The sequence below is a fragment of the Podarcis erhardii genome, assembly GCF_964252035.2.
Source record: "Podarcis erhardii genome assembly, chromosome: 3".
In the NCBI taxonomy this organism is placed as follows: Eukaryota; Metazoa; Chordata; class Lepidosauria; order Squamata; family Lacertidae; genus Podarcis; species Podarcis erhardii.
Genome location: NC_138507.1, coordinates 46767676 through 46793217, shown reverse-complemented (window position 1 = coordinate 46793217; position 25542 = coordinate 46767676). Strand labels below are relative to the sequence as shown.

Genomic DNA, 25542 nt, shown 5'->3' with positions numbered 1-25542 from the left:
TTTAAAGAGAGAAGGTAATCAGGAAAAACCAAACAAAATCCATCCTACAACAATGGGCTTTCTCCCCTGGATAATGGAAGGTAAGATCTGGATAGACAGACAGACAGACAGACAGACAGACAGACAGACAGACAGACAGATGTTGGGCACAAGCTAATGGATTGAAGTTTAGTTATCCCATGGAAATAATTGGGATTTAAAACTGAGATTTCTCTCAGAGAATCTGTTTATCACACATTGACTCTGATTTGCTTGTGGGGAGGTTATACGAAGTCATGTCAAGTGTTATCTCACACTTTCCACTGCTGTACACGAGCTCCAAATCCACTGTAATCAGGCAACCCAATTTTTCTGATACACCATTGAATCCCACCCAGAAAACAGCAATAGCCTGGAAGCACCCTGACTGACTCTGGCTGAGTTATACCCACTGATTGTTATCCAGTCTATAGTACCATATAGTAAAGGTAAAAGGTAAAGGACCCCTGGATGGTTAAGTCCAGTCAAAGGAGACTATGGGGTTGCAGTGCTCATCTCGCTTTCAGGCCGAGAAAGCCGGTGTTTGTCCACAGACAGCTTTCTGGCTCATGTGGCCAGCAGGACTAAACCGCTTCTGGTGCAACAGGACACTGTGACGGAAGCCAGAGCACACGGAAATGCTGTTTGCCTGCCCGCCGCAGCGGTACCCATTTATCTACTTGCACTGGCATGCTTTCAAATTGCTAGGCAGGAGCTGGGACAGAACAATGGGAGCTCACCCCATCGCAGGGATTCAAACCACCGGCCTTCAATCAGCAAGCCCAAGATGCTCAATAGTTTAAACCACAGCACCACCCACGTCCCTACCATAGAGTACTATATATAGTACTATAGTATCCAATCTGTACACCACTTCTACTGACTTCAGTGGACCTCAAGCATGAATTCATGCGTGCTGGACTAAAGCCATTTGTACAAATCCACACATGGAAGTAGGCTGGAGTGGAGTGATAACCTTCCTGGGTGTAGTCAGTGTGTATAAAAGGAACTTGCATGCAATGGGGGAAAACCTATTCTGAGGAGTTCAAGTGCACATGCTTTTCAGAACTGAAACTAGCCAAGCAGCTGCTGAATGAATGGTCAGTGCTATCAGCTGTGGCAGCCCCAATCACCAGGATAATAGAAATCCAAGTGACATCTGTGACAGGAAGCACCTTTAACCAACTGAGGCTGGTGGGCCAACTACAAACTGTCCTAGACAGACAAAGCCTATTCACAGTTAGCTATGTTCTTGTAAAACTACTGCTATGCTCTCCACATGAGGGTGCCTTTGAAGACTGCTCCAGTTATTTTGAAATACAGCCACTCATATATTTTCTGGAATTGGGAAAATGGAACATGTCTTCTGTGTCTTCAAACAAACGCACTGCTCCAGGTCTGCTCCTGGGCATGATACTAGTGCTGGTATTAACTCTTCTAACCTAAAATAGCTTGGGATCATATACCTTAAAAATCACCTTGTCCCATATTAACCTGCCAAAGTACTAAGATCATCCTCAGAAGAACTTCACTGGGGGAGCCCTCCTTCAGAGGTGAAGCAAATAAGAATGAAAAGTAGGTCTTTCTTTGTTGGAGTGCCCTGGATTTGAAATGCTATTCCAAAGGTGGCTTGCCTGGTGCAAAAAGTCTGAAGCCTTTTTTCAGAGACTGGTAGATCTGATGGCCTAGATATTCTGTTTTATATCAATCTTATTTTAATTCTGGCGTTTTGGACCTGCTCTGCTTTATTTTATAAACTGTGTTGCTTTTAGTGACTTTTTTGTGTTATTATTTTTATATTACCAAAGCAGGTAATGACAAAGTTCCTTAAATTCACAAATTAGATACACAATTTGCCTGATAAAGCTCAACATGAACTAGGCAGACAAAATTGTCTTTGTTCTTCTGTGAATCTATTTTCACTATCAACATACAAATAGAGGAATCTATTTTCACTATTAATGTATGTATATCATCTTCTGGATGTTTGATCGCAAGCCATCTTCTCATCATTCTTTTAAAATGAGAACCTCCAAAAGCTTTAAAGTAGTGAGCTCATCCACTCTCATACTTGTTGCATATGTCAAAGGGAAAACTCTTAATGATAATCCGTCTAACCAATTCCCACTTTCATCCTCTTTTTCTGTTGGATAGACTCCATTATTTTTTTATCCATGTGGTATACAACTCTCTTCTTTTGATCCAAGGAGCTGCGACATTTCAGAAACTTTAATCTTGGTTTCCTTAATCTTCCCACCATACCATTGCTGAAAGATTGTACTGCTACTTTATACCCTTAATATTTTTCATTCACTCTATTTCTGATATTCAAGCAATGAGTGCTGAATAACAAAAAATATCTTTAGATATTTTGATACCATTGGCCATGGCATCTTCCTGGTCTGGCTTTCAGGAATGGAAACTTGGGGCATCTAGTGGTGCAGCAATAATACTTCCAAGCACATTTGCAAAGCTAAGCAGGGTCCAGTATGGTTCCAGTGAATCTGGTCCTACTTAAGGAACCAAGTGCAGAGAGTGGCATTAGGAAGGAGTGTCTCCACCCCCATCATTTATCCCAAACACTGACTTCCTACCATCTTCTGGCAGTTCCCTCACTGTGAGAAGTGAGATTACAGGGAACCAGGCAGAGGGTCTTCTCAGCAGTGACACCCTCCCTGTGGAACGTCCTACCATCAGATGTTAAGGAGATTAAGAACTACAAGACACCTGTATTGGAAAGTTTTAAATGTTTGACATATTATTATATTTTTCTATTTTGCTGGAAGGCGCACAGAGTGGCTGGGGAAACCTAGCCAGATAGGCGGGGTATAAATAATAGTATTATTTATTATATTTGTTGTTGTTGTTGTTTAATAAATCATTATTTGGGGAGGATGTGTGCCTGATGGAAAACCAAGGATGGGAATGGGATGGAGTTGATGAACATTGTGCTGTAGGCCCTACTTAGTGTGTTTATTAATAATGTATCTACCAATAAAGTATCTGCTGTTATATACAATATAAGGGAGGTAAAACCACAACACACATAATTTCTAAGGTGATGTTTCCGTTTATTACCCAACTTACTGAACCTACATGAGTTTCAGTGTCCTTGGACCAGGTCATGGATTGCCTCACAGTCTGTAGTAGAACAGCCCTGAGAAAACTTTTTCACTTCATTCTGCTGTATATCTAGACTGACCCTTAGTGTGCAATCTGTCAGGAGCCGTCCTACTCTCAAGTAGAACCCTGGCAGAGACACATGCCCAACTGGCATGTTCTCTCCCTCCTGGTCGATCGTTCGGGAACTTCAAAAGCTTCCTTCTGCACGAACATCACAGCAACTGATGCCAACAGACATCAGCACACTTAGGGATCTGCAGAGTCTTCATAGCTTGCATAACAGTAGCTCAGCATTTGGCTAATCTATGTTTATTTACATATAATACACTCGGAGCATTTTGCCTTTGCTCCTTCCTCTTTCTCATCAGACAGCAAAGAGAAAGAACAAAGGACAATAGTCCCACTTCACGGAACACAGTAACACAAACATCCTGTCTCCGTTACCTCCCACTCTGTGGAATGAAAACATACACCGTCATGTGATAGACAACAATCCCATGATTGCAATCATGGAGCAGGAATCTTAACATAATCTGAACCCCTAGGTACCAATAACTGGAGGAAGTTATGATGGTGTGTTGGTGCCTCTCCATCAGCCTACACAGATAAAGAGGGAAACCTTTGCACCAGATGCCCAGCAGTGCATCTGCTCATCATCATCCCACTTAAGAATTCTCTCCTGTTTTCTTTTCCCTGACAATCTTAGATGCAAACCCATAAAAAGTGTCATCACCAGACATTTTAAAAAGCAATGGTGGCATGTAAATAGCTTGAATGACAGAATCCACATAGCCTGGGACATCTAATGCACAACTATACCAACACGGAAGAAAAGGGGTCTGTAGCTTTAGTATAGTACGTAAGAGAATTCTACTGAAGTGCCAATATTGCTGTGGACAGGTGTTTATGAAGCTTGGCTGAGAAAGTCAGAGAAATTGGCCTTTAAAAGAAAACGATGATGTGTAAAGTGTTTTTGTTTTTCCTTACCACAAAGCAACACACCTTTGTCACAATGGATGAAATACTTCACCCCATTCCGACTGTTCAACAAAGACTGTTTTGGTTTTAATTTCTGTTTATGAAAAACTGGCATCAGATTGTATGACAAAAATTCACTGAGGCCAGTAAAAAGAAGCTGTAGCAGATGAGAAAAGTGATGTCTTCCACTGCATGCTTTCCAGCAAAGCAAGCAATTTGTTAAAAAAAAATAAAAAAGGAAGGAAGGGGGGAAGGGGGGAAAGACTCTTTGCAGTTCTCAGAAACAGTGACTCATACACATGATCAAATGCATTAAAGGTCACCCCTATGCAATAAAGAACTACCTGGCATTTTTCCATTTGGTGACTCCTACTCCATTCATAGAGCCTGGTGACTATTTTAAGAATTCTTACCTACAACAAACAATTTATAGTTATTCAAGCTTATGCCAGAAAAAAAGTTGAGAGAAAGGATTACTTGTGCAAGATCCAAGAGCTGGAATGGCTTCAGAATGTGGACAATTGTCCAGAAGCTGGTTTAGGGTTCAGTTAGATTAACAACCTGACTCATTTGGGGTGGGTGGGAAAGCATTTGGCCCTTTAAGGGCACTAATCAACCAAATGTTGTATACAGCACTCACAAGCCTTTTGCCCCACCCCACCCCTGTGAAAATAATGCTGCGCCCAACTGAATATATGCCTAATGGAGAAAGTATTTGGGGGTCTGATCCTTTGGATTTTGGGATTTGTGTTCCAAGTTTGTAAACTGCCCCTTTGGATAATGTTCCTTGCTGGGAGACACTCTAACAGAAATAATCAATATGTCATAGTCACTCTCCTACTCCTAGGCTCTGACAATAGGAGTGTTCACACGTTACAGTCAATCTTGTTGATTGTTGAGTTGCATCAATGTCTACACTTATTCACACAACCACTTGTACACGTGTAGAGACTGGTTATGTTTAGTGTGCGGTGTGAACAAGCCTGTAGTGTTTACTAATCACCTCTTTAGGGGTTGGGGAACTGAATCCAGATGCCCTAAACAAGAGCAATCATGCAAGCTCTTCACTCTTTCAAGCAGGTGATTAGCAATGTCAAGGCTGGCTGGCTAGGTGGCAGTACAGCAACTGCACAGTACATTGCTGGATGCCATATATCTGAATCAGACATATTGAGCAGTAGGCCTATTCTGGGCATGACTAACATTGGATGTCACCCTTCAGTTGTACCTGGCATAACACATCTTCCTGTGTTAGCCCTCCAGCTAAACAGTCCACTTGGGTTCTGTTACAGCTCCTGGAACATGGGAGGCACCAAACAGAATCTTAAATGCTATTAATCAATAACTTTTTTTTTAACGGGGGGAGGAATACAACATTATGCTATTGTGATCATTCCACAAGTATGAGCATTTCTGCCTGCAAGACAGACCAATCCCCTCTCTCCTCTCCACTGTCACACACTGTTCTGGGGGTTCCCTTGACCCTCCAGAGTGGATCTAGAGAAGACGTAAGGGGATGTATGCAAAGGAAGGAGGAAAGCCTCATTACACTAGCAGGAGCCTTTGCACTGTCTTCCACTATCATGCTGCATTAGTCGAATCTGGCCCTCTGTCTCTTGAGGGGGGATTATAACCACAATTCACTTGAAAACAGCAGATGGGAATCTGCTACTTGAATACCTCTGCTGGTATGCTTTGGAATACCAGTTGCTGGAAACTGCAGGTGGGAAGAATGCTGTTGCTCTGAGGTCCTGCTTGCAAATTTCCCATAGGCACCTGGTTAGCCACTCTGAGAAGAGGGTGTTGGACTGGATGGGCCTTTGGCCCGATTCAGTAGGCTGTTCTTATGTCCTTACCTGTTTGGTAAGGTTGAATAGAAAACACTAAAGAAATGTATGGTGCATAAATAATTTGCCTTGATTTTTCTAATTGAACATATCAATGCTGTTAACACTTTTCACTTCTCCTTGTCCACTCTAATCTTATTTATTGTGCCTCTGGCACCTTCCATTACCCTTCCCCTGACTCATTATTTTAGCTGAAATGATTATAGCAGTGTGTGTGTGTGTGTGTGTGTGTGTGTGTTTGTGTGTGTGTGTGCTGAAAATGATAATGTTCCTGTGACACCAAGTAGAAACTTCATGTGCTTTTATATGCACACATTAAAGAGTGGATTATCATTAATTATGCACTACAAATTTTCATGGCAACCGCCTGAAAGTGACAAAACATTTGCTTTTGTCATAGTTCTGTTAAGTGAGACCAAGTTGAGCCGCTAAGATGTCTGACAGGGCACTGTACTCAATTCATAACAGAAGGTCAGGAGCATGACAATGATTTTATTTTATTTCACACATTATTTTTCTGTTATCACTGTAAGCTGTTAATGAAATTGTTTGAACTAAACTGTTTTTTATCATCCCACAGCCTGTACTTATGGCATATGAAGGAGAAATTCCTTGTTAATGTTACTTAATCTTCTAATGCTTCATTTTCCTTCCTCAACTATGCTAGAAAACATCACCATACTTCTTAATAGTATTATTATTATTATGTTGCCTTTGGTTTGGGGTTTTGTTTTTAAAGTTAGTTTAAACAAAAATATGACATTATGTTCTCCTACAAATTAGATATTTGCCTTTTTTTCTTCTTGACATGTTCCTCAACCATTAGCAGGTGTGGGACAGGCAAGAGGTCAACAGGTGATGCCATTATTAAGGATCTACAGTACTGCTTTGACTGGGGTTATTGATATGATTTTTCATCACATGTTATTAAACTACTTGTCCCCTGAATACTTTTAAGGACTGACCTTTCCTGTATGACTTACTCTAAAAACAATAAAAATAAATTTTCAGGCCTATGAGTTGTAGGTAATGATAGAAAACCATTCTTTCATCTTTGCTACCATCTGCATAGGCAGAAACACATCTAGGAGAGCTTTTCAAGGTAGCATGGGCAAATCCTTTGCTGATAAGTCACTCCTATTCAGTCCAACTTTAATGTAATCACACATGAAAATTCTACACCAGCAGCTGGTTAAGCCCAAGTTATTTTACCGTCTGTGAGTGGACAAGATGGCACCCCCCCCCCCAACAATGAGATAATGTTCTGCACTGCCTCGGGGCAACAAGCTAGCTTAGGAGATGCAGGACAAACCATGTTGCACACACAGTTTTGTCTTCTGGCTCCTCACTACCACACCCCAATCCCCCACTCTGCCTAATCTTAGGGTTGGCCCCCCTGACCAACACCATTGGGATCAACCACTTGTGACTATATGGATCGTTTTGACCTCCTTTCCCTTAAAACATTGCCAGGAGATATGGAATCATGAAAGCCACAACATGCTCTGTGGCATGTCTGCTGAATATGGCTGGCTAGATTGGCTTTTGGTCAAAATTATCAGTTCCTCACTATGAAAAGGTAAGTTTCTAGAAGTTTTGAAGGAAATGGTATTTTATTCACTATGGAGCAGGAGAAAACTACACTGAATAAGGACAACCTGGCCAAATTTGAGCCTTTGTATATTGACTTTCCAGGCTAAGGTGCTGGAATACATTGTGGAACAGAAATTGAATAATGATCTTTTCTTCATCCTTTCCAATCTGGTTTTCACCTTGTTGTAACACAGAGAGAGGTGTAGAGGTCCTGGTGTATTATCTGTGCCTGGAGACTGACATGAGCGTTACTTCTTTGTTAATTATGCAGGGGCTGTTGGCAGCTTTTGATACTGTGGACCACAATATTATTTTGGACCATCTTGAACATCTGACAGGTGTTTCATGATGACACTCAGCTTTATATAACTGTTAAAAAGCATCCAGGGGCAGCTGTCTCTTTCCTCAGCCCGTGTCTGGAGACTGTGGTCAAAATTAGGTAAAAATTTAATCTCGAAAAGAATAAGGGATGCTGTTAGGGAATGGCTGTCATCTGAAGGAGAGAAACCTGTCTGTGGTTGCTGAGGTCCTTGTGACCCTATTCTGATCAGGTAAACAGCCTGGGGATACTCCTGGAACAGACTGTGCTTTTTGAGAAGCAAGTAAGTGTTGTTGCCATCTTCCATTTTGGGCTAATGAGGAGGATCTGTCCTCCCTTACATTCTTCAGACCTTGTGCCACTGATCCAGGGTTCTGTAAATTCCAAACTAAATTACTTTGTCATATCCTATGTGCGGTTGTTCTATCAAAGGAACACTGATTGGGATTACTGCTCTGGCTTATCTATATATGTCAAATTGTTTCTTGATTTGGGGAAGTATGGTAAAAATAAATCAATGCTAAAGAGCCCTGATATAACAAAAGGTGAGTTGTGGGGTGGGGGAGGATCTCAGCAAAAGAGGAATGAAAGCAAAATCATTTCCTTCACCTGGGCTTTTACAGACCCATAAGCTATATCTCTTGTGTGTAGGATGTACTGCATCAGATAGGATGGCTGGGAGGTAATGTTCTGCAGTAATGAGTATGCCTGTTGCCGACAGACCTAAGAATGAAGTTTTCTGCGTGGAGAATAAAAGGCCAGGAACTAATAATAATGGTGAGTTCCACATATGGATCATACATATAGCAATAAAGGGAGAATGCAGAGAAGCAGCAGTTGGGAAATTAAATAATTATAATGAATCCAGCAAAATAAAATATATTTATCCCATTTTCTATTGTGCTTTTCAAGACAATATTAAGGACTCTAGACCACCTGGCCTTTTACTTTTGAATCCAATTTCTAACATCTGAGAGCACATTTATGAAAATATTTCCTGCCAAGAATTTCTGCCCAGCCTTTAATAAACAAAGCTCTGTGTGATAGAAACAGCCCAATTTCCACCTGCATCTTTAACAAATCCTGCAACTTCTGCATATTTCCTGGGATCTTTATTTCGTTCCCCCACCCTCGTCAAATTGGTACTTCCAAACTATCCTGTCATTTTAACGCTGAACCACTTGGAGGCATGATAGGAAATCATGCATGTGAAAAATACACATGATTTTTTTTATTTTTTAAAAAAGTCAAGCATTGGGTGGCAATCTTTGGCACTGAGCATTGTCCAACTGACTACAATGAGCACACACAAACCCAAACACTTCCTTGGTCTTGTTTGTAGAAAGGTAATGTCTTTCTCTCTCTCCCCCCCCCCCCCCGCCCCATTGCCGCTAGTAATTCTGCTTTGATCTTATAGGGGCTGCACTATTAAATATAAGCCAGCTCATAAGCATGGCACACGCCTGTGATTCTCAGTAGAAGGTCATAACCCAGACTTTATATTTTAAATAACTATTACAATGAAGAAGAGGGTATAGCCACAAAAGGAATAGTTATAATTTATGCCTGGCTTACTTCAGCAGAATATAGTTTATTTATAAACTGCTTATGGCAAACTCTGTATGCCCCTGTTCAATGCGTGTGCTGAACTGTCTTCTGGTAAATTATTTAAATTACACCTAGCAGTAATTCCTGAGGACTTTCATACTTCATTTTCTCTATTAATATAACAGGGAAAAGCTGCTTTGCAAGGATTGCTCTAAATTCCCAGAGTGTGAGTTCCAAACTCTGTATGTGTTGCATTATGCCTGTCAAAAAACTTGTCTTCTCCTGAAATTTATTACTGAAGTCTCTCCACTAGAACTACTCATTGAAGCCTTACGGAAAGCTCATACATGATTTAAGAAGCTAACAGCACTGAAAGAAATAGGTCAGGTAAAAAAAAAAACACCCTGAATTTAAGCTACCTTCACTTATTACTTATGCAAGATTATGCATAATTTAGCACACTGCTGAATATGCAAGGGCAGAATAATTGTTTACCAAAATATTTACTCTGAGTTGGTACCTGTGTTTTAGTGAGATAAGGTGATTTCTCAGTCCTTGCTAATCACATTAGAAAAAAGGATTAAATGCGTTTTTGATTGTGCTGATAACTGCATGACATTATATATAAAAAAAGATCATGTTCAACATTCTCAAAGAAGATGCTTCACTCTTTATTCACATTGTGTGGTTGAGTGCAGGAGGGTAAGAATGTCGTTGGATAGGGTTTCTATACTGTCTTACATCATGACAATTCAGTCATTACCAAATGCAGATACTTAAATCATGTGCATATACAAACAGACTTTAGCTAGTAGATCTCTTTGAGCACCTTGAATAAATGAGATAAGCTTGTGTAGATGCACATATGTGCAAATGACATGATAAATGTACATGACAAAGAACAAGGGAGGATATGTTCACATGTATATGTACTAATAGCATCTGTGCCTGGATTGGTTGACCAAAGTGCACAAATGTGGATACTGATTTCCAAGAGCTAGGCATGCAATCCATCCAAGAGCTAGGCATGGGTACGGGTGTATTTTCCCATCCATCTATCTCTTGATATGGATACGGATACCACACTCTTCATAAACGAGGAATGGCCAAACTTGGCCCTCCAGATATTTTGGGACTACAGTTCCCATCATCCCTGACCACTAGTCCTGTTAACTAGGGATGATGGAAGTTGTAATCACAAAACAGCTGGAGGGCCAAGTTTGGCCATGCCTGTCATAAACCATTGGAGGCAACTACTTACAGTTTCTCCCTGCACATTATTTCAGAACAATGACTTTTTTATTTTGGGCAACTCTTTGAACAGAGCCATTAAAAAAATCAAGGAAGTTTCTGATTATGTAATGTCTGGCAGCTGAAAATAACCTGAAACATGCTAGGTGAACTCCAGATTCGTGAAAATGATTAAGAATTTTACTGCTGACTTGAGGGAGATGAGGATTGCCCCCTCTGGAAATAGGATATAATTCTGCTGACAAATTGAGCTTATGTTGTTCCCAGCGGACAAGATGTGGAGAAGACTACAAAGAAAGGAAACCATTTTAATCCAAGGAAGATTCCTGGGCACCTATTTTCCATTTGTGAAAAGGGATTGTGTTTTGAAAATTGGTGTGTATTTTATTATTGTACATGCTTAGCAAGTTATTGGGCCACAGTCCATTAGGATGTGTCCCTATATACCTTGGTATAAACTGTACAAGAGAACTTCCTGAAAATAAATATGACAGAGAAGGAAAAAAGACAAAAGGGGTGGTGAGTAATAAATGTGACTACAAGTTATAAGAAAAAAAATTGTGTGTTATTCAGAAGTAATATATGGTGTTAATGTGACTAATCAAGACAAAAGTGATACCTCATTAAAGACTCTATCATACTGTTCTCTACAAGCAGATACCATTAGACAATGTAGATTCTCATGTGGAAATAATTATTTTATGGATAACATACACCACAAATTTAATAGCTTTCTTGCACTTTTAAAGTTGAAGAAACATTCTATTAATCTACTTCACACATGGAATGCCACATAATTGGTTTTCTATCAACATGCTTTATTAGCCATACCATCTTAAGATTTTAAGAGGAATACTATTACTCAGTTTCAATAAACTGAACAAATTTATTTACTGTTGTGTTAAACAAAACACTTCCATAGAGTCAAGAGGAAGACAATGCCGATCAAATGAAAGCTAGACTCTAGTCCTATTTAGATGTTTTAGCAAATGTTCCAACTGGGGAAGGGATGAGGCTATGCACACAAGGGTTTCCACTGTGGGGAGATGTTTAGCGTGAACTATGGTTTCTTGTTACATCCAATCTAAGCCGCAGTATTGACAACAGTGATTTGAAGAAAAGGGAAAGAAACGTTGTTTCAAGTTAAGCTGACAGAAAACACAGATCAACAGCATGGCTTCTTTCTTTCCCTTTTTAAAGAAATTGCGTCACAGAAAACTGATACTGTAAAAGTATACTGCTATCAAGTTTACAAGTGCCCGGGAATTTTATAAATTTGGAAAGTAATTTAACAAATTCACTTTCTCTGTTATGTGACTTCCTTGGCACCAAGAGCTCTGGAATAATTCTGCCCACAGCATATTGCAAATAAACTGAGTCAGCCAGAATCTTTTCCTATTAGAGTAGGGAATTTTATTGCAAACACCACTGCAATGCTTGGTCATTAGGAATTATTCCTCCTGACATCATTAGGGTTACATGGCTGAAGGGTTCAGAAAGGGACCTGTCATCCTATGCCACTTAACTAGCTGAAATATTTATCTTGTGTTGGCACTTGTGGTCCTATTTAAAACAGGGGGTGCTATTTTCACAAATGAAACTGATTGCAATATGATGCCATGCACCCCCTGTTTCAATAGTTAACAATGTTTCTTTTAATTGAAACCAGCTAGTAGTCACAAGAAAATATGAATAATATGAGTATCACATCACAATATCGCACCAGAATAATGATGGGGCCACATTTATTTGTTTATGCATTTATTTGCTGCACTTTCCACAGTTCTCATGCAGTCACAACTTGCAATAAAATTATTACAGTTCCTCATTTAAAAAGGGATCTAAAAATTCCAGCTTTTGGATCTTATCGTTTGTTAATTTAAGGAAGCATGTGAAGGAATGCTTCCTATTTCCCAACACTATCTGGAATCCCCTGCAAATCTGTCTAGGGTTCTGGTGGGCCCCTCAAACAATATGGGATGAGCAGCTGTAGGGGAAAACTTTCTTTCCATGAACCTTCATAAATGAACTTATTTTAGGATCCAGTGCTGATTTTTGGTTATTTATCCTTTCCCCCAACTGCCCCCATGCCCTCATGCCCCATTAATCAGGAGGATCACTGGTGCTCCAGATATAATTTTCTTTGGGAGGGGGATGTTTCAGAGGAGAAGAGAAGACAAAAAACGCTGCTTGCATTGACTTGTCTGAATTTAAATGGCAAATTGAGTAAAAGGTGGGTAGGGGGACTGCCCTTATGGACACAAGTACAGAGCTAACATATCATGTTGTTTAGTCCTAAGGATCAAAGCCCATACTTAAAAATAAAGGAGCCATTAAAAGTCACATAGATAAGCCCACAGGAAAAGTTTCTGAAAAGTCTAGATTATGGTCTGGTGATGAAAAATTATCTGGGGCTGGGGGCTTGGACAAAGAAAACATTTCAAAGGGAAGGCTTTCTAAGTATGGGCACATTTCTGTATCCCTCCACAAAGAATGGGATGCAGAATATCGCAGACCTACGACTTGTATGAGAGAAGACGCTCCTTAAAAATGAAATGTCACCTTAAAAAAGATCAAGGGGAGACACTTATACACCTCATTACTGTGATGGCTTGTGTATGCTCTTCGCACTCATAGATATTTACAGTTCTTTATTTTACATATGTACATATTACAATTATGCATCTGAATCCTCCAGTTCAGATTCTGGGAGTGGCTTTTGCCGGCTTCTCCTCCAACAGAAAAGGCGAGGAATTTTCCTGTGACGCCTCTTCCCCCTCCTCTTTAACTGTCCCTCTCCTGGGCATATGGAATAGGCACTGCCTCACCATCGGTGTCAGAACTTTCTGTGCGGTGCTGAGGGTCTGCATCAAAGAGCATTTCGGCCTCCTGGCTCTCTCCCCCTTCCCCATCCATCACTTCCTGTCCACCTCCCTCTGAAGGTTCCTCCTTCTCCCCGGGATTCTCCGGAAGCCCCATGACAGTTACTCACCTGAATAGCACTGGTTTCACAAGGATAAGTAATGCCACACACAAGTGTCACAGGAATGAAACCTACAATGGACTGAGTCTTCCCTACTCTCTGAGGAAGTGGGCTTTCCTGCATGAAAGCGTGTTTACGGCACCACAAGACCCTTGTTTTGGCTGCAGTCACACCTCTGGAAGTTATCACTATTTCTGAACATTCTAGGTGCCCATCTGACTTGTATATATTTAAGTGGAAGATAACAAAGAAAGAAATTATTTAATGGCAGTTCTCTTACCTCTATTTCAAGCAAAACCTGTTTGTTCTTTTGTGTGTGTCTCAAGATTAGGGAAACTGCATCAGGGCCACCATCACCTATATTCTTGAATAGGACAGCTGCAATCTATTGGATTGCTCATTGCAGAGAAGAACTGAAAAAGCAGAGTTAAAAATAGAATATTAGCATTTCAGATCTTTGCATGCTTACACAGAATTCTGTCTCCGGTTTAAACAATGACAGAATACACATTGATTTTATAAATGGGGTAATGTTTGACACACCCAGTCACCCTTTGTAAAAAAACCAACAGTAATCCATTACATTTGATAGCTGTTATGTATAAATTCCTGTAACCATTGTGTCTGAAATCCTTTAACTGACCTTAATTCATTATGTAAATGAGATCTATAACCAAGCACTGCATACTGGCAATATAAATTAATAAAGAAAACACCAACCAATTGAAATCATTTATCTCTGATTTTGCTCCACAGCTTAGGACTGATATCCCATTCACTGATCCCTGTTAAAACAAACACTAATTACACAGCATATGTTGGCTGCAGAAATGCTGCAGTTTCGACTGCTGAAAAAATGCCTCAAATGTTTTCTTATTTTTCAAACCAATTGCCCAAGTGCTCAGTTGTTCCACTGTTACCACACATGGTGGTTAAAGAGCATATGAATTAGGCTTCCATATAAGCAAATTTCTCTGTAAGTAATTTATATTGTATGGTAAACTTGTAGCCAGCTAGAACAGCAAATTAAAGCATTAATCACATCTGTAAAATTTAAGGCCCTGTGCATACAGAAAAAAAAAATTAGGGAAATACGTTTTCTTGTATTGCTAAAATAAATATTCCACATATGGAGGCCAGTCTAATTCTTCTCATTATAGTGGGAATGAAGATGAACATTAAGCCCATATAACATTTCTTTCAGAGTTAGTCGATAGCTCGTTTTCGTAGGTAGCACATATTTTCAAACCTGAAATGTTCACATTCAATCAGATTTGCTGCCATTTCCCGTTCCCTCTCCCAGTCCCTCCCCCCGCCAATCCTTGTTGCTAAAGCTTTTCATCAGCACCGGAAAACCTCCATCATTATTCCATATCACATACTGATGATGAGGCAAAACAGTAGCAAGCAGACTCCCTAGCATTAAGCAGGCAGTAAAGTTGTGGGAAAGAAACTTGCTATAAAATTATCAAATCTCACTTCTCAAATGTTAAAGTAACATACCACCTACTATGTAAATAGAATGTCATATCATTGCTCTTATTTACATAAAAATACACAATATAACTGTGGAGAGGAAGAGCACCCAGGCTATGTGCTGTGAACTTTCCAGACCTAACTTAAGGGAACTTGAGTAAGCCATTGGTCACCCACTTGCAACTCCTTGCATGCACTATGGAGAATGCTTTATTTTTTCTTTTATCATATTTAAACCCCACCTTCCTTCTAAGGAGCTCTAGGTAGCATACAGCCCCCACCCCCATTTTGTCCTCAATAAAATCCTGTAATGTAGGTTAGTTTGAATAAGACAGACTGGCCCAAGTTGTTCAATGACTCCTGCATCCATTTTAATGGCTTAGTAGGGCTGGAAGAAGCAAAGAAAACAGCTCCATACTGCTAAGGTGATACTAGAGATGGAGGAGAGGTTCAATTAAGGTGAACCTACCTTTCTCAAACAACATGCAAACCAAAACACGACCATCTTTTGAAATGTGCATGTCTCTGAATTTTTCAGTGTAGTTCTTCAGTCAAATAACCTGCATAAAAATGCAGATATTCATGAAAATGGCATACAAAAATGCATTGCATTAGGGTAAGTCGCTTTGCAAAAATGTTAATATTAGACAAAATTCCATACACCACATGTATATTAGGAAAATTTAACAGGAAATATGAATTTTCACGAGAACTCTCCCCCCCCCCCAAAAAAAAATCACAAACTGATGTGGAAACATGGGGAACTGGGTTTAAGATTAGGAAAATGAGAAACTGAAAGAAACCAAAATTAACAGATTTGCCAATGCTTACTTTAGAGTAATTTGACTACTTGAGCATGGATTGGTTCCTTCCATTGTACAGCTAGGAGCCCCTGCCAAAGACCTGTATTTGCTCCAGATGTAGACCTAGAGTTGGCCCCAGACTTGCCCTTCTATAGACAGAAAGGCTCATAAGGAACTAAATTTTAATGGATGCTCCTGCTGGAAGAAGGGGGCCACTTCCCACACCATTCCTGACCTTCCAGAGTAGCTGGAAGTGAGGGTGAATGGGAACCTGGTTCAGTCACCTCCATCCATTATTCCAGTGGGGAAATTTCATAGGCAACATTCTGCCCATGGGTACTCTGGACTCAGCTGTATATAGATTTATTGCATCTGAGACTGAGCTATGTCAACAATTGCCAGGGATGGAAATGGACTACCACAAACAACTAACACATTGTACCTTTTGTGGTAGAAATTGAGCCCCTCATGCATGTACCTCAGCATAGGGCTCAATGAATACTTTTCCTGTTCCTTTGCACAGAGTGGGCTAGGTCACATCTCTCATTTTTAGATTTCAGAATTTTGCTGAACACTTAAAGGCAAGGGTGGAAGACCTGAGGCCTTCCAGATGGTATGTGACTACAGCTACCATCTCACATGACCATTGACCAGGCTGGCTGGGAGTTGGGAATCAAACAACATCTGGAGGATCACAATTTCCCACCCCTGTGATAAAGCATTCCCTTTTCCATCAGGCCATGGTAAAATATTCCCGTCGGAATACAGATGTAACAGAGTGGGTTACTGCCATGCAGAGCAATCAAATGCATGTTCACGCAGAAATGTCCCATTTACTCTGAGGCAAGTTAGGATAGGGTGCAGTCCTACAGCGTATGCCTATGAATGTTTACTCAGAGGTATGTCCCACTGAGTTCAATAGAATTTATATCCTGGTAATTGTATGCAGGATTGCAAAATTAATCTGTAGTGCTAAATACATTATCAGTGAGCAAAAGCCAGCTACCTTGGCTTGAAAGCAAGATGAGCGCCACACCCCATAGTCACCTTTGACTGGACTGGACCATCCAGGGGTCCTTTACCTTTTTTTTAACCTTACTGGTGAGTAAAGCCCATTGAACTCACAGGACTTACTTATAAGTAAAGATACTTAAAATTGCTTTGCACATGACATTTCCCCCTTCGTATCACTTTGTGCACTGCTAAACTGTATGTCATACTACCAATTGACCACAAAGTATACTAATGAAGAAATGAAATCACATGCCTTCCTTAAAGAGGACGTATTTCATGCTAGCACAGTAGACAGAATAAGAGGTTTTCAAAAACCTTACTCATTTTGGTCTCAGAACTCAGGCTGAATTTACTAGCATTTCTCCTAAAATAAAACTATCTTTAGCAATTTCTGAAAATGTTTGAGCGCGCGCGCACACACACACACACACATACATACATATATTCATGCTAACTTCCTGATCAGACGTACATATGCAGACTTCTCTGATGTTTTCCTCATATCATGTTTGGGAATATTCCAGGGGATGGAGGGAGAAGCAATGAAAAATATATTGAAGGAAAAAAGAAAATCGTCACAGCCTCAGAGATTTGAAAGGTGAGTTGTTGTTGTTGTTTTTCTTTCTAAGAGGGTTATTTCCAGATCTTGCTATTGTATAAGTGCAAGAATAAGAGCTCAGACGCATTAGGTTCAATGAACTTAAATTCATAACATATAACAGCATCTCTGGGTGCACAACTTTCAGGATTCTGTACAGATAGGGTAGCCATGAATAGTATTTTATTTAAATGTCTGTATTAAGCAGATTCCCCTCTCTGCTAAAAATGGAGAAAAAACAAACAAGTCATATTCATCAAAGTAATTGTGTAGGTACTTTCACTACCAAAATGCCTGGAATGAAAGATTGAACTGCTAACGGCAGCGGTGACAGCCATGAATCATGGTAGGCTACTTCGGGGCCTTTACCACCATAAAACAAAAGATGTAGATGAAAAATGCTGCAATTAAGTGATTTGATTTCTGCCCCCTTTTTCCTACTGCATTCGTGCATGGCTGCACAGCAAAGATTGATGGGAAAAATTACTCTACGTGATCTCTGACAGAGCCTTGGAACAATTCTATAAGGGGGAAACATACAAATCAAACCAGCTTTCGTGTATTCAGACAAAATAATACATATAAAGCAAATACTTTAGCCTATATCCAAAGCACCATAGATTTGCATGCACACATAAATTGTGGGGAAATGCTTCTGCTATCAAAACCTAACTCGTGGATTTTCCAGCTAGTTGGGTAATAGTGGTATTTGTTTAAAACAAATATACAATCAGAGCCACTGAGTGGCATCCTAAATATGTTTGTTCAGTGAAAAGGACAACATAGAAGAAACAAAATTTACAGAAGGGATGGTAGTGGTCTTATTTTTATTTCAATATATTCATAAAAACTATAAAAGGAGATCATCACAGCAAAATGTCCCTTCCATATTACCTGGTGCCATCATTACTGTCACTTAAGCAGACATTTTCAAGGGGTGCATACAACTAAATCAAGAGTGATAGAATGAAATATGTTATATCTGGGATTCTTGTATATGGCTGAGCATAATACCACTGGTAGCATACACTTTAAATAAGAGTAAAATGCACAAAATGGCACTGTGTAAAATAAGCAAGCCCTGATGCTAATGGGCAGCAGTAGTCAACCACCCTCTGCTCTACTGAAGTTATAGGGAGATTTATTTCCTCAAGACAGAGGAAAGACCACACAGACTCGCTGATTTAAAAAATGCACTGTTGGTTTTTACTTGAATATACACAATAGAATCAGACCACTGGAAAAAAAATGTGTAGAATGTTTGATTCCATTATGCAGAGAGCAAGGCTCTATCTGAAGAGACACACTAGAGTATTGGTAATTAAAGTGAAGGCTTTTTGTGAAAATCCTGATGCTACATTATGCTTAAAGAAAATAATGCCCTTGTATATTCCCATTTCAATACTCTTTCCTTGCCCTCTTTTCAAAAATGCATTCATTCATGTATTTCCCCCTAGTAAATGTACATTTCCCCCTGCAGATTATGTCTATCCGCAATTCAGAGGAGCATATATTTTGTTCTTGCACTTCACTGACTTGTTTAACTTTAGGATGTTCATTTTTATTTTTATTTTATAGTAAGCAAGCAAAGGCCCCATGAGGTATATTTATGTGCGTGAGCCTCTCCTCACTCAGTAGTCCATTCCCTATCTGATTTATGAGGGCTTGCAAACTATCATCTACGACTAGAAGAGAAAAACAACATTTTTAAGACATTCAAAATTAAACCTGTTTCTGGATGAACTGGGATTTTGGTGGTCACATTGTGCTTATATCCAAACCTTGTGTTTCTTATAGCACATATCTCCTCAGACTGAGGCCACTTACCACAACATATATTTTGCATCACTTCAGTATGGTAAATATTTGCTTTGTTTTTTAAATACTAGGTTAACACACAGTGAGCTGTAAATCAGGCATTTCTGAATTACCATTGTTTATTTTTTATTAAATCCATGGGATCACATCATCAGAATCCCAAGTACTGTACTGTGGATCATATAATCGCAGGGAGAAATTAGAGAGTTAAATGTTACAATCTTTCCCCAAGGTCACATGGAAGTACCTGTGACTTTCCTCAACAAATAAGAAATTATTTCATACAGATGTGAAAATAGATAATATCGGCCTACAGAACCACCCTTGCCATGTCCTGAAATGAAGTTGTTGCTTTGGGCAGAATATTCCAGAAAGTGAACCATTTTCTTTCTTTTGTCTACTACCTCAGTGTGCAAGAGTGTGGGGAATGGGGGAGGAAGCTGACTGTAAGAGGGATGTAATTTTGAGGTTCCTCTTGAGATACGAAACACCAGGTGCTGTCAGACTGGGTTTATATTTGTCCTAGTACAGTGCTGATAAATCTGACCCAAAAGGGGGAATCTGCATCTTTACTTACATTGCAGCAGGGACATGTTCAGCAAGGATCCCTCGACCATTGCTACAGCATTTTGATACGATGCTCTGCCTACCACATCCAGGTCAGCAACTGGAAGCCTTGGGGACAGATAATATCTAGGTCCAGGGAGTAGTAGCATTCTTTCGCTAAACAAAGCGTAATACAAAACAGTATATACCACTTTCCCAATGTGCTTATATCATGCTTGAGATTTGAGATTATGCCCAATATATTTGAGGGTCCAATATACTGGCTGAAGGACCATTGGATGTGCTATAAGTGCTGCTCTACTAGCAAAGAAGGAGATCTGCTACCCAGATGGCACTTAACTCCATAGGTGTAAGTCCCTGGTACACCTGCAGAAAGCTCCATGTGTGTAGAGATTCCAAAACAATAGCATCAACCAGAGCATCTTTATACTGTAGGTATCTGCTGGCATTCTTAAAGTTCTCTAAAAGGCTAGTGTCATGGGACATAACACTGCAGAGGCCATGCTGGTTCAGCTTCAGCAAGACTTGTTATCTAGATGCTTGCTAATTCAATATTTAATGATGTTTTCTAGAAGTTTACCTGAAACAGATGTTAAGCTAACAGGATTGCAAATTTCTCAGATACCCCTGAATACATGTTTTAAACAATAATATGGTGTTACATTGCAGAGGCGGTTTTAGGGTAGCACAACCTCTGCATCTGCACTTGCCACTGTGTGGCACAGGGGGTGCCACAACAATGCTGTGGAACTGAGTGAGAGAGGCAAGGGGGGCTGCAGAACTTTAGCGTCGCACAGGATATGGCTGAAATTTGAGAGTCCAAAGTCCACCACTGTACATTGGCCACTTTCCAGTCCTCATGTATGGAACCTTATTTTAGGGACAAGTTCCATACTTTTGTTAGTTCAGCAATTTCACCTGTGACCTTCTGCACAGAAAGCAAGAACTATGGTCCACACCTTGGTTCTTTCTCCCCTGCTACAGTCTTGATGAAAATAGTCTCTTTAGTTACATTTCAAGGAAAGTCCCTTTAGCACCAACAGAGGCTTCCTTGAACTGCAAATAGCAGCTTCAGAGAGGCAAGGAGAGAAACGATTAAACGTTCCCCCTCACAGTCTTCTTAGGCTTCCTCATGGTTGCTCTTTACACAACAAGAAAGTATAAACATTAATTGCATTCATATTGTGAAATATATTTCTGCTGTGTCATGGCCAGTGGAAGTACATCCACTTCCATCCACTCTGCTGGATTGAAAGCTATATATTTATCCAAAAATATCAAGACCATCAACATATCACATAATTTTTATCTGAGTAGCTGTCTGCCTTTTAAGTGACTAAATTAATTTAATACATGTGAGTGCATCTGCATATTATGAAAATTATCAGTATAGGGGCTCTGAGATACTGAAGGATGAGCAAGATAACTTGCAATTTAATAAATCAAAGCTACTGCTCATTGCCAGAATGAAAGCCTTTCTTTTTCATTCCCTATTATGAGAACACATTAGAGCCAAAATGGCTTCATCAAGTAAACAACTGAAGGCTAAACTAAAATTGGCCCCACCAATTAATAAGCCGATTAAAGCTTGCAGCCCTAATAAATACATAAAATAATATTTATTGCAGTTGAAAACTCTTGTAATACTGTATTTCAATTGTACAAAGTCTGGTATTTTCTCTCTGCCATCAGTGTTCAATTTATATGTCCAGATAAAGTAAATTTTGGATCATTTGATAAAATAATCAAAAGCAAACTAAATGGATTCACCATGAGGCTCTATTTTAAGGCACTGCACTTGAAAGGACGTCTTCACTACTAAACTTACGTATCACTCCATCTTATTGTTGATTGGCAGCATGGGTATATTCAGGAAGACCAATTCATATATTTACTAAAACAGCAAAATATCCCTTGGGCTTCTTCTTTCTCAGTTTTTGTGTACAGATGAACCAATTGTTAGGTTGCAATTTGAACGCTAACATGCTAAACCAGGATTTCTGTAGATATATACACAATAGCTATAACACTGCAAATGGCTTTAAACCAAAATATAGAGATAAGAAATTAATCCTAGTCTAATATATCATTGGAAATAGCATTTTATCTCTTTTATGGCAGGACTAGGGGCAAATGTAAAGTAGCCCTATCAGAAACCAGATAAACTATTTGGTAAGTGCTCAGTAACTTCTTAATTAACCAGCCTTCAAATGCATAACACTGACTGTTATCTGCAGTTAGAGCAGAATTACACTGCTTTTAAACAATGCATACAGATGATAGCAGTGATAGGTGCTAAGGAAATGATTATTTAATAGCATACTTTAAAGGATGTATTTTACTGTGCTCCCCCCTCCTCCGCCTGATCCTTCCTTACACTTTATTTTCCAGGAGAACTTTGATTAGAAATTAAATAGCTGTACTATTTTAAGGTCTCACATTCCATAATATTTCACTTTTATGTAGCAGTAGATGTATATATTTTCCCTCCTGAAATGGATGTTTGATCTGTAAAGTGGGTTGTCAGAACTCGCTCTAGAACAGCAGTTCTGAATACTAGTCCTGACATGTGGGAGACATGACTTATAGTGAGACTTCCTATGTTAAATGGGAGAGGGGGGATAACAAAAATAATTTTGATTAGTAGAGTTCAAAACCATTCCAGGATGAGCAACAACCAAACCAAAGGTAAAGAGGTGCAGTTCATCACTAAAGACCATCATATGATGGTCGTTCATGTGAAGGATACTAAACCTACATTTTGCACCACTTGGAAAAGAGAGGAGACCAGTGTTCAATATGTGATATTATTTTGTAATATTCTGTAAGCTAGCGAGGGGTGAAAATGGCTATAGCAACATTCCTAATTACAATCAGAAGATGGAAGGTGAACATAAACCTTGACATAGAATTGGAAAGCAGTTAGAATAAGTAAAGACTGACCAAGGATATCATTTTCAGGTTTGGCTGAAAAGGACAAGGTGGGTGAACAGATGACTTGGAGTTTGAAGTATCACAGTTGGTAGTGGAAACCAATATTTTTTTAATAGAGTTACAAGTTTGGTAGATCAAGGGAATGCTGTGGATGTAGCGTTTTTTTGATTTGTTAAGGGTTTGAACAAAGTCTGCCATGACATTCTTGAGAAGAAGCTGGTAAAATGTGATTAGATAATGTTATTGTTAGGTGAATTTGTAGCTGGTTGATTGACCAAACCCATGATTCTATTGACTGACTGAACACATCCTAGAAAAAAGTGACAAGTGGAGTACTGTGGGTTTTTGTCCTGGATCTGGTTTTATTCAACATCTTTATAAATGGCTAGGATGAAGGAATAGAGGGGATGCTCATCAAATGTGCAGATGACACCAAACTGGGAGGGTTACTTCAGAAGGTACAATTAGGATTCAAGATGACCTTGACAGATTGGAGAGCAGGGCTAAAGCTAAAACTCAAAAAGCATTTCAACAGGGGAAAATGTAAGGCCCTATATTTAGGCAGGAATAACCAGATGCACAAATATAGGGTGTAAAGGATCTAGGGATCATCATAGACCACAATCTTAACATGAGCCAACAGTATGATGCAGCAGCAGCAGGGGGGAAAAAAGCTTATGTAACCCTAAGCTGTATCAACAGAAGTATAGTGTCCAGATCAAGGGAAGGAAAAGTGCCTACACCATGACCAACTTACATCTGTGATAAGTTGTGGCCCGTTTTATCCCAAAATGATTGTTGTGTGATTATTTCAACTCCCATCCACTCACAGCCTCACTTTGTCCGGGCCCACCATAGTACTGCTCTAGTTTGCTTTGGTCAGACCCCGCCTGGAGTACTGTATCCAGTTCGGGGTCCCTTAGTTTAAGAGACATTTTGACAAGCTGAAACATGTGTAAAGGAGGAGACACATTATAAATGGTCTAGAAACGAAGCCTTATGAGGAATTGTTGAGGGGGTTGGATATGTGTAGTCTGGAGAAGGTCTGAAGATGGAGCAAACTTGTTTTCTGCCGCTCTACAAGGCAAGACCCAAACCAACAGATTCAAATTACATTGGAAGATGGTAAGAACTTATAGCAATCTTTTTAAGTATTTTGCAATTTAATGAAGGGACAAGTCCATAGAATAGAAGTTCATAGCTAATGTATAACAACAGGCACTGAAACATTCAGTATGTCAAAAGTAAGAAACCTTCATAAAGACTAACAAATTTATTGTGGCATAAACATTCTCGGACCATAGCCTACTTCAGTGTTTCCCAAACTTGGGGCACCAGCTGTTTTTGGACTACAATTCCCATCAACATTTGCCAAGTGGACCACTAGTGGATGGTGGGAACTGGAGACCCAAGTTTGGGAAACACTGGTCTGTTTCATCAGATGCATGAAATGTCATTCTCAGTTGGCAGGAGTACAGGGTCAGGGAATGTAAACAGTGAGGTTAAATGGCAATGAATCACTAAAAAGGAAAGTCTGTACAGTATTTAAGAAAATAAAGTTCAGATGTATGCAAAATAAGCACAGTGACCATTCAGAACGGCAGGAATTAGTGATAATAGTAGAATCTTTGCAATGATAAGATGTATCGAAGGCTGAGTCCTGAACTGCAAGATTTTCTAGGCCACCAAGAGCAGTGCATCTTCTTGCTAGCACATTTGGTCTGTTAAGTCTTGTGACTGCTGAGTTGGGGATGTGGGCAAGGGATCCTGATTGTGGCTCTGTTCAATGTGGGTACATTGGCACTCTGTGGCTTGGCTGTGCTGCTGATTGAAAGGCTAGTTGACAAGAATGACCCTTTGAACGTTTTATATAGGATTGGCTGTTTTACATATGATTTTGCATTTGTATACCTGTGGGTTTGGGCAAAAGATTATTTTCTTCTGGCTCTTTCTGCAATTAAAAGAAACATTGAGGGGGATGTGCAGCCCACCCTTAAACTAAGTTGTTTGCTAAGGAATGCCTTATCTTTATGCATAGAAAATCAAAGTTCTACAAATAAAGGTAAAGGAGCCCTGGACGGTTAGGTCCAGTCAAAGGTGACTATGGGGTTGCGGCATTCATCTCACTTTCAGGCTGTCCACAGACAGGTTTCTGGGTCATGTGGCCAGCATCACTAAACTGCTTCTGGAACAACGGAACACCGTGACGGAAGCCAGAGCGCACAGAAACGCTATTTACCTTCTTGCCACAGTGGTACCTATTTATCTACTTGCACTGGCTTGCTTTCAAACTCCTAGGTTGGCAGGAGCTAGGACAGAGAAACCAGAGCTCACCCTGTCATGGGGGTTCAAACCGCTGAACTTCTGATCAGCAAGCCCAAGAGGCTCAGTGGTTTAGACCACAGCGCCACCCGCAACCCTACAAATACTATTGCCTGTCTACATCAGTTTCATCTGTGTTATTTCACAAGTCCTTACCATCCTGTTTCTTTTATTTTTTAAAAAAGCTTCATAATAATTGGCATTTAAACTGTAGACATTTCCCCCTTAAATGTGATTTTTTGCTCACATTTTTCATCAAAATACCAATTTTTTCTATACATTTTTGAGCTAACACCTGCACTGCAAAATTCAGAGAGATACAGAGTTTAAAAGATAATTGTGCTCTGATC

The 25542-nt window shown here is 39.8% G+C and overlaps 1 long non-coding RNA gene across 1 annotated transcript in view; it reads right to left on the bottom strand.

Annotated features, from left to right (window-relative positions):
- LOC309339403 overlaps positions 1 to 25542 on the bottom strand; it is a 314171-nt gene that overhangs the window by 67346 nt on the left and 221283 nt on the right. Inside the window, exons 10-11 of the long non-coding RNA XR_014155307.1 lie at positions 15606 to 15696; positions 13941 to 14073 (exon numbers count right to left, since the gene is read on the bottom strand). This is a non-coding gene — a long non-coding RNA (uncharacterized lncRNA). The remainder of the gene's footprint in view (positions 1 to 13940; positions 14074 to 15605; positions 15697 to 25542) is intronic.